The sequence below is a fragment of the Hetaerina americana genome, unplaced genomic scaffold (assembly GCF_022747635.1).
Source record: "Hetaerina americana unplaced genomic scaffold, ioHetAmer1.1.p SCAF_65, whole genome shotgun sequence".
NCBI classification, from domain to species: Eukaryota; Metazoa; Arthropoda; class Insecta; order Odonata; family Calopterygidae; genus Hetaerina; species Hetaerina americana.
In genome coordinates, this window is record NW_027287261.1 from 224,714 (window position 1) to 234,320 (window position 9,607).

Sequence of the window (9,607 nt, forward strand, 5' to 3'; positions counted from 1 at the left end):
ACATGCACATACAATATCAAATTCAGAAAAATCATTGATCACAAACATGAATCAGACCATTACCATTGCTAGAAACTAAAAGTATGAACTTACTGGTCGGGAATATTGTTGAGATATTCATCAACCGAGTAAAACATATTGCGTTGTAGATATCTTTTTAGTTTATGCCTGAATACGGCAGTTCCCTGTGTATCCTTGATACTTTTGGGTAGTTTGTTAAATAATCTGATGCCCATTTCATTGGGTCCTAATTTCAATGCTTTAGTTCTTATATTCCCATAATGGAAGTCATTCCTGCCTCTGGTGTAATGATGATGATAGGCAGAGTTAAGAGAATAGTTGCCGATGTTATTTTTTATATATAGAATTAAAAACATAATGTAGATGCATGGGAGAGGTAGCAAATTTAATTCATGGAAAATAGGCCTTGATGGAGCATTGTAAGGTTTCCTGGCGATGATTCTAATAGCTTTCTTTTGCATTTTAAAGATGGTTTGAGAAATAGCAGCTGATCCCCATAATATTATACTGTAGGTTATATTTGAGTAAATTTCCCCATAGTACAAATTGAGTAGTACAGTTTTACTTGTAGTTTCATACAGGTGTCTTAATAAGTAGCAAGTTGAACTGAGCTTGTGTTGGAGGGCTTTTACATGAGTATCCCAAGAAATATTTGCACATAGAGAAATACCTAGAAATTTGCATTCTGTCACACGCTCAATTGATAGGTCATTGATTTTTACCAGCAGATCATCTGATATGTTCTTATTGTGTGTAAAGTTTACTATTTTACTTTTATTTACATTTAAGTCTAGAAGGTTGTCTGTACACCACTTGTTTATAGCAAGTGTGACAGACTTAGCTTTTTCCACAAGATAAAATAATAAATAGAGATATAAATAGAATGTCACAATTTGGTGCTGCAACAGCACCATTTTACATTGATACAATGTGGCCTGAGGTATAACATATCAAGTTTACCCTCATCTATGTATCTTTAGGACTTTACATCATGATATTCCCACCATTTCCTGGCTATGCTGATGTTTGTTTAGTGACTAAGGGTGATGATAAAAAATATGAAACCAAATCCAAATTGTTGATACGCACATTTTCATTGCTACAACTGTGAAGTTTAGGCATAGTGTAGCCTAACTCCACTTGATCGCCTGCAAAAGGTTGATCACAGATTTGTGGAACACGTGCTGAAAGTTCTTTGAGGAAACTCTGAAGGGGCACTGTTTGGTCTCTGCATCTCAGAATAACTGGGGGGCATTGGCAAACGCACATTCCTGGATATACATACACATCACCCGACCATCCTTCTGGCCCCAATTTTGGTCTCACTTGTCCAAAGGTCACAGTCACATAAAATGGACACACTACTTCTTCTGGTATGCGATAGCCATACTTTATGAGAATAAAAATTTAGCATGATTCATTTGAAAATGCAGCATCAACAGTACAATGCAATATTAATGAACAATTCTTATTTTGAAGTAGGCAACTACAAAAATTTTGAGTTGATAAGTACATACAGTGTTTTTCCAATGTCTCTTGAGCAGCTTATAAGAGCTAAAAGTGCTTGATTTTGGAAGCTCTTTGGAAACACTCACAACTTGGGCTTTATTCAAACTGAAATAAATATTTTTTTCAAATTTGTATTCACTGATAAACTTTATACAAGCAACTAAATTGTCCAAAATTCTCCAAGGACACATATTTATAGCCTGATTAAAAAAAGGATTGCATTTTTATTGCTGTCTAATCATGATGAGAATTAAATGTTGTGAATACATATAGTGCGTAAATGTGTAAAAGCTAGAGAATAAACCGGTTTGCAAAGAAGGTAGTACATGAATAATGTAATACAATCTTTAACGGAGTTTCTGATAGATTGGCCATCAATTTTAGATGAAGGTTTCCATGGTGTTGGAAGGTACTTCTCATGTCCAAACTAGATTTGTTCAAACCATGTATGTGTGTGTGTGTGTATATATATATATATATATATATATATATATATATATATATATATATATATATATATATAACGGGGAGTCAGGATGGGCAGTGTTAGGAAGGGGTGTGAGGCAGGGTTGCCCATTATCACCGTTGCTGTTCAACCTGTAAGAGGCATGGGAAGAACTCGAGGTAGGAATGAAAGTGGGCGGGGAATTCGTGAAATCAGTTAGGTTTGCTGATGACCAAGCCTTAGTTTGTCAGTCAGCCAAGGGGCTGCAAGCATTGCTGAGTGAATTGGAAATTCAGTGCGACAGGAATGGGATGAGAATCAATATTAAGAAAACAAAGGTTATGCGATTTTCTAGAAAGATAAAGGCCAAGCTTAACATTAAAATAGGAGGGCAAAAACTAGAGCAGGTAGAGCAGTTTACGTATCTCGGTAGTGTTTTGGACCAACACGGTCAAAGTAGTAGGGACGTAAGGAGAAGAATTGCGCTAGGCAAAGAGGCTTTCACAAGGAGGAGGGAGTTGATGACGGGGACTTTGAGTAAGGATGTTAAGAAAAGACTCGTAAAAACTTTGATATGGAGCGTAGCTATGTACGGTGCGGAAACGTGGTCATTGAAGCAGGAGGATAGACATAGATTGGAGGCTTTTGAAATGTGGGTGTGGAGAAGAATGGAGAAGGTGAAATGGACAGAGAAGAAAACAAATGAGGAAGTACTTGGTATGGTGGGAGAAGAGAGGGGTTTGTTGGGAGAAATCCTATGGAGGCAGGAAAAGTGGATGAAGGGGGTATTGACCGGCAGTAGGATGTTGAAGACTGTGATAGAGGGTAGAATGTTGGGCAAAAGAGGAAAGGGAAGGAACAGGATAGGGATGTTGGACGGGATGAAGGGAGGAAGAAAGTACTCAGAGATGAAGAGGGACCTGATATAGAGTAGGATGATGGATTTTGTGTTTTGTTAGGAGCAATAAAATATTTGTTTGGTAGTTGTGTCCATCCAAAAACCTACCTTAATCGGTAGATTACCTTAAAAAAAAAATATATATATATATATATATATATATATATATATATATATATAACCTGATTTATAACAATAGATAACATAATTACAGCATTCCTTTAGCACAATCTTTCATAATCTTGATTCTTTTTCAATCTTAGACGAACAGTTTGACAATTGGAGACAATAGTGATAGTTCCTACTTTGTTCAAGGCTTTTCACCATTTTGTTGGCATTTATTTGAATGCATAAAAGAAGGACCGTTAATGACCTTCCTGTCCATTGTAATAGTCGTGCATAATTTTACCAAGAATTAGTCTCAACTGAACTCAAGTGAAGATTGCATTACGTAGAAAATAGAAATCTAATTAGTTTTCACGGGCATTGAGCCTGCACAAGCTTTAGTACCCAGTTACTCATGGTATGAGCTAATTGATGAGCATTAAACTATTGTGAATGTTCAGTCTTTAAAAACCTAAAATGCTGCATTAACTTGGAAAGTAGAAAAGCATGGCCAATCAGAAATCATAGTGTAATAGTTTTAAAAACAGCCTACTTTGGTAATTTCTAATCTTGAGTGTGTTATTGAATTATCTTTTGGGGCTCTGCTACGGGTGTTAAAAAACTTCTCATCTCACAAAAAATTATTAGAGACATGGCAAGAATTATGCCAAGGTATGACAAGCTGTTACCATTTATTTTTTATTATAATGATTTCTCAAAATGCATGCAAACATTTTTGGTTTTTTATATGACATATCTGATATTTTACCATTGTGAGAGAACAAGATGAAATAATAATAAATATATAATGAATAGGCTCCTAAACCTTTTTTAAACATGTGCATATACAAGCTCTTCGTCCAATAGATGCACAGGAAGAATTGGTTAGGAGAATAGGTCTCTCAATCAAGAAATATGAAAAAATATAAAAAATAACAAGGCTCGATACTTTACTGTAAGTAGAGGTACATACAATTTTAACATCTAATCTTAGTCAAACACATATGCTTAGTGCAAAATATCAACTCTGTATACTTTACCTAGGAAGCACATATACCCACTTCCCTTCACCAATCTCAACTTCTGAATTTATTTCAAAATTTTCTTTATTTGCTTCTAACAGATCTTCCAGGGTAACCCTGTACATCATCAAGCGATATGGCCATATTATCATGCTCAGCTCTTTTCCTAAAGAAATGTACTATGAATTAGAAAGCTCAAATAATAAAAAGTGTTATTCATCAATCTAAAAGCTGTTATATATTAAATGGATAATTACTATAAAAACATTCAGAAACAGGACATTTTCCAGAAAATATTTTTAAAATTTTCTGTTATCAGGGCAGCATAATGTCTTGTGGTGAACTGTTTTTATTCCCTGAATGAGTTTTTCAATGCATAATTGTTATGTACTACTGTTACATATTAGCTGACATATTCTATACTTGTTAAAGCCTTGGAATGAATAAAAACTATGAATATAATTTTCAAGCATTGAAGCAGTAATTTCTTTAAGATATTTTTATTCATGTTTGGATTTTGGGATATTGGTGTGGAGAATAATAAAGAAATTAAGGTAGGTAGATACTAACTATATACAGAGATAGAGTAACAGTGAAGTTTAGATAAGGTGGGAGAAAAAAGGAGTCACTGGGTGAACTATGAGGAAGATATAAAAAGTGGGCGAAGGAAATATTGAAAGGTAGTGAGATGCTGAAGACCGCAATAGATGGGAAAAGTTTGTCTAGTAGACTAAAGGATGGGAGAGGATAGGCTTTTGAGACAGCATGGAGGCGGGTAACAGTGCAAAGAACTGAAGAAGGAAATGTAGGGAAAAAAAGATGAAGGACATGCAATGTAAAGGACATATATTTGTTGGGGTACTAGATTACCTTTAATTGATGAACAAATGCCCTTCATTTATTTTTTCCTCCCTTGTCCAGGTACTATACTTCTCCCTCTTACTCTTCTACTTTGGTATTTTCCCACTAAGCAACATTTTGGGCTCCCCTTTTTTTCTGAAGACATTTTTACTGATGGGAAGCACTGCTTTTGGTGCATGCGTATGTTATTTGATAGTATATGTATTTTTGTATGCGTGTAAGTTCGAAAGGTTTTTGTGTGAATGTATATGCCACCATGGGTATAGGTTTGCATAAATATGTTGATTTTGCAAGTGGTTTTGTTCTCTTTTACGGGTGGTGACCTAACACTCCCCACCTCATGCCCTTGCAGGGTATTATGTAGATGTAGATAGATGTAGATGAAGGAAACTAACAGAATAACCTTTGAATTTCTCTCTGTTGCTCAGCCCAAAATCCAAATGGTTCAAGTTTTTTTCACTTCTGTCTGATCAGTTTTGATTGATTATTAGGATGCACATACAATAATTCTATACATTTTCATCTGTACCTGATTCTTCTTTAAAATTAATAGCATCTAATCTATCAATTTTTCATATCTTGTAATGTAGCTTTGATTTGGGCATGACTGTTTTAGTATACTTTGGTTAATAACTGTTTCTCCTTTGTTCCATACACATGGACCTTCAGGTAAAGGCAACTTGAAGTCGCCTCCTTTACTATAGGAATAACTGTCATCAACTAACACAATCATACCTGAAAGAGAAGCTGTTACTTTAAGATGCTTCAGAAGACCTTGTGATAGTTGCTGCAATGAAATATGTATGGTGGAGTGAGTCAGATGCAATCAACTCTCATATTTTTTTCCTTGGGTTCTCTGCTGTCTCCGTCTTAATATTATTTCCTTACTATGATGATGGAAAGCCATTGTCTTGGAATCAGTTTTCAACATTTACCCTATCTTCCATTATAGGGTATACAATTCTAAAATATCTTATTTCTAAATTTCTAAAAAAAAAGCCTTGCTTCATTCCATGCATTACAACATTGGATAAGAGAGAGGCTTAAATATATTGAAGGAAAAAATATCTCAGAGTAATAGGTTAGCAGGGTTTTGTTACTTTAACAGAAAAACTTGGGATTAATGGAATCGTTGCCATGACAGTATCATGCCTAGCCTCTTGAACCAGATTACTCCAAAATCCCACTCTAGATGCACATTTCAAAAAAAAATTATCACCAAACTAAAAGGATAAGAAAGGGCTTCAGATATGTGAAAATATTACAATTAGTACACAAATTTCCAAAAATAAGTTTCTACATAAATCTGTGCTGATCCGTCATGCAGAAATGAGCAAATTTACTGCCTTCCATGTGATAATACCCTCGTGCCCCATTTAATTTTCATTCCACACTATGAGAAGTATAATGCCTTTGAGCTGCCTTAGAAGAGTCAAAGAAGATGATCCCATTAGTTATGCAACTTTTAAAACACAAGTAGATGCAGCCAACTGGGTAACTGCTCCTAAAGATCTTTCTTGAGTCTATAAAGTATGCAGAGTAGGCAACCTGAGAAATTCCAACTGGTGCTCTAAAAGACAGTTAATAACTCATATGTCAGTTTGAAACATCAGGGTTTAGGGTTCCTTTTGAAATACCTATTGGTGAAAACTTTGTCAGGAAAAGAAAAAGATTGTTTTTAAATGAAAAAGTTGTCCAAAACCAATTACATATACAACAGTTGTAGTAATCCACTCAAGGGTCAGATTGATGGATAATGGTATTGCCTCACCTCACACTTATCCATTTAGTGTATCATATTCACCCATCATGGATGGGAGTGAAATTCCTCACCTTGTGCCATTCACGGTCTCCCAAGAAAATATGACATCCCAAAATCAAATAGTTTGGCAGATGGCCATGTTAAGAGGGGGCATCTATAATCAAACCTGGACCCTCTGGTCAGAAGACTAATTTTTCACTCACTGGAATACTGTTGCCATGACATTCAAGAAAATGACTTAACCATATAAGTAAGTAATATAAACAAAAGTCTGTTGTCTCCTTTTGAGTGTATTCAGACAACACCCAAGTTGCATAACAGGTATGAGGTGGTTTGGGGTGGGTTGCAAATAAGTTGCATCCAAGTGGGCATAAATTTTAGATGTGACTATTGATGGAAAGAAATTATGAAATGGCATAGAAATTGATATGAATGAATCAGCATTTTTTTATGCATAATTCATTTCCTTTTCTTCTCATGTATTCTCTCTCCCCAAAAAATAAAACATGGTATGCCACCCTAGTTATCATGCTCCAGATGGCAAATGAGAAAGGCACCCAACTGGATGACACTTGAGTGGCTGAAACACCTCACACAGGTTCCACCTCATCATTGCATATTATCTTCCTCCAGTATGTTTTTAACATTTAAATTAGTTTTATAAGGAATCAATTATATAAATGATTCAGTACTTAAAGTATGTACCTGTCATTATAACATCAAATGTAATAGCATATAGTGGTTCCCTTAGCAATAAAAAGTCTCTTCCTTTAACAAGATAAGATCCAACCTGATTCCACAAAGGGGCAATGCGTGCTAGAATCGTATATCGTAAACAGGCTTCATAAACTGAATTGGTAACCCGCACATTTCTTCCACCCTAAAAAGTTTAAAGGTAAATTATTATTTTGATCAACATAATCATATTTTAAGCTGATGAATTCATGCATTCTAATCTACTGCCAACTTGATCACATGCATATACAATGTTAGTGCACTGTGCTGCTGTATATAGTACATGGAGGGGGAAGGTAAAGGTTAGGACACATGAAGAAAACGGTGCAAGGGGAGAAGGAGGGGACAGGCTACAATGAAGAGGGAAAGAGCAAGATTTGTTTGAGATGTAGGAAGGGGGATCAAGATGGTGCAGTAGCTAATGTACTGACTTTCCACCCAAAGAACCTATGATCAAAACTCAGTGGTGGCAGCATTTTTTTGTGGTATCTACATCCCTACTTGAAGAGCTATGTCACTTTAGGTGAGCACACTATCCATCAGATGAGATGTTAAACTGTGGACCACATGGCACCTATGGTTTAGAGTGAGCTAATACCAATCCCAAGTTTCTCTTTCCACCCTTCCTTGATTCCCTGAAGATCCTACTCATACCAAATTACCCTCCTCTTGTTTAATGACACAAATGAACTAAGCTGTCAGTCGCCTCTCCCACTGACTTCTACCTCTATGCGAGGAAGGAGTAATTATCTAATTAATGTATTGGATAATGTTTAGGGGAGTGAATATCTTGAAAAAGAAAAATTTTCTAAATAAAATTTTTGGTTCCATTCTTCATGAGATGGAAGTTGTATATTCATAGCATAGGAAGAAGCGCCATACTTTTCCACGGATTTTTTAGAAATTAGACCTGTGCAACAAACAAATATTTCCCCACTCCTTCACCTCAGTCCGACTGACCTTGAAAGCATAAGCACAGACACCTTATCCTTCTCTCCCTTTTATACCACAGTCAATGGCTCCGCCATCTATATGACTTATCTCTCATCACTTCCCTAAGTTAGATTACTAAATTCCCACCTCTTCTGTACACATTATACACACCCTTCTACCTTTTGCTCAATTATTCTGTATCATAGTGAGACAATGTTGTACCAATAAATATTCTTTGGAGAGATTGTCCCTTCCCATGCTTTTTCCAACTCTCTGTTTTTTTTACCAGTGCACTTAAAACAATTAATTTAACTTGAAAAGAAGAAGGTATTTTTTCTAATAGAAAATAGTTTAAAGTCGAGGAGGAAATTGGTGGTGAAGATGTGGGGAGCTAATTATCAAGAGAGGAAATGTCAAAGTGGAGTGAGAACTTCACTATACATAATCAAATTTTGGAGCTAGAGATTGCAGAGTCTCCCTAAAAAGTGAAACATCTCAGATGTAGGTGGAAGGGAAGGGGCTTGAGATAGAAATAGAACTTAAACCATTGAATGAATTAATATTTGATTGATTTTCCTGGGCAGTTCAGTTTATGATAGATGGCACATATGGTAAGTAAACATGGGGAATACATGGGTAGGGGGTAGAAGAATGGCATTATCAGATTATTTAAGCCTTTCCCTCCCGCTCCAATCAGAAAAAATAATGAATTAAAAGATTTTCAATTGGTTCCCTTTACTAATTTGGATATCTTAATATTATTATATAACCACAAGAAAGGGCTAATATCATGCTTGGGAGAAAATATCTCGATTTTTACGAGCGATTTATTGAGTTGGTGTAATGCTTGATGAAGAATTTCTCTGAAACTGGAACATTTCTGAGACTTTCATATTGTTTCTGTGCAGTTTCTCAATTGTTATCACACTGAAAATGATAGCAAGGGAAATTCTATCCATGGAAAGTCTTAGGGAATGAATGCTCAAATATATGGGAAGTGATTTCAAGGAAATATGTGCATAAAATAATTGAATGCCTATACCATGAGTGGTCCTTATGATTTAGTGAGGAATATCAGCAGAATCCTGTCCAGTACAATTAAAAGTTATTATGTTGGCAAAAATCATTACCAAACCCAATCTTCATGGTTCCTCGAGTGTTTTTCCTTGATTACTGGTCAACTATTAATGGCATTCACTGTGTTGCCCTAATAGACAGTTCTTCCATGCACATTATTAATATAAATGTTAAGTAAGAACTTTTAATTCCTGTCGATTGGCATCATAGTTGTTATATTGTCACAAGAAAATGTTGAA